Below are 1,467 nucleotides of genomic sequence, written 5' to 3' on the forward strand. Positions count from 1 at the left end.
CACGTGTGTAAAGGTGACAGTGTGTGCACCGTGTGGGTCTCTTAGGCTATATTTCACAGAATACTTATTCACTGAGTTATGATTTGAGTTAGATGTTATCTTGCCAGAGAGTAATTCAGAATAGCATAGTCAAGTGCTTATTTATATCCCTTTATGATTGCAATGTGCTTTGTATCACTATTCTATGTGCTACTCTAGTGATGTTATTAAAGTACTCTATTCCTCCTCCATGATGTAATGGTGACAGTGTGTGCATCATGTAGTACTTGGCATAGTTTATGATTATGATCTCTTGTAGATTATGAAGTTAACTATTACTATGATGGTATTGATGTGATCTATTCCTCCTTTCATAGTATGATGGTGACGAGTGTGCATGCTATGTTAGTACTTGGTATAATTGCAATGATCTATCATGCACTCTAAGGTTATTTAAATATGAATATCGAATATTGTGGAGCTTGTTAACTCCGGCATTGAGGTGCTCTTGTAGCCCTACACAATTAGTGGTGTTCATCATCCAACAAGAGAGTGTAGAGTATAGCATTTATCTATTTGATTCAGTTATGTGATCAATGTTGAGAGTGTCCACTAGTGAAAGTATAATCCCTAGGCCTTGTTCCCAAATATCGCAATCATCGCTTGTTTCATTGTTCTACTACATCCGTACTTCCTGCAATATTACCACCATCAACCACACGCCGGTTGTAGCAGCAAGCTATTTTACGGTGCCATTACTCTTCGCTCATATATATTCATACCACACTGTATTTCACTATCTCTTCGCCGAACTAGTGCACCTATACATCTGACAAGTGTATTAGGTGTGTTGGGGACACAAGAGACTTCTTGCTTTGTGGTTGCAGGGTTGCTTGAGAGGGATATCTTTGACCTCTTCCTCCAATACAAGAAAAGTTGCCATGGCCGACGAAGTTGAAGTCGCGCCGTGGTTGCTGGTGTACCATGGCCGACGATTTTGGGTCTGTCAGTTGTGCATGTCAAAACGTTTTTTCTCGTTTTTGAGGCCACCTAGCCCGACGAAAACGGCCAAAGCGTTGCGTACGGTGGCCGGGACGTGGTGCATATCGAATTCTCGGGTTCGCCGGCCGAGTCAACGCAAATCCGCACCGCCGAGGGATGTAGGGCCCGGATGGCAGCCTCTACGGCATTGTTTTTTTCTCGATCGCGCCATCTCGTTCAACGCTCTCCGATCGAGCCGTTTACGATGGAGGATCATGGGTCCCGCATGTCATCCTCTATGAACCAAAATTCTTTCTATTCTTGGATTTTTGACCCCACGATTTACGGCTACTTCCTTTTTCTTTTGATCCCTTGCCGCCTTGGAAACGTTGAGACCGCTGCTTGCTAATTGGGACCCGCATGTCATCCTCTATGAGCAATCAACTTTCTTTTCTTGGAGTTTTTTGGCACCTCAAATTTGGTCACTTGCCTTTTTCTTTCGATCCC

This window comes from Lolium rigidum, chromosome 5 (assembly GCF_022539505.1).
Source record: "Lolium rigidum isolate FL_2022 chromosome 5, APGP_CSIRO_Lrig_0.1, whole genome shotgun sequence".
In the NCBI taxonomy this organism is placed as follows: domain Eukaryota; kingdom Viridiplantae; phylum Streptophyta; class Magnoliopsida; order Poales; family Poaceae; genus Lolium; species Lolium rigidum.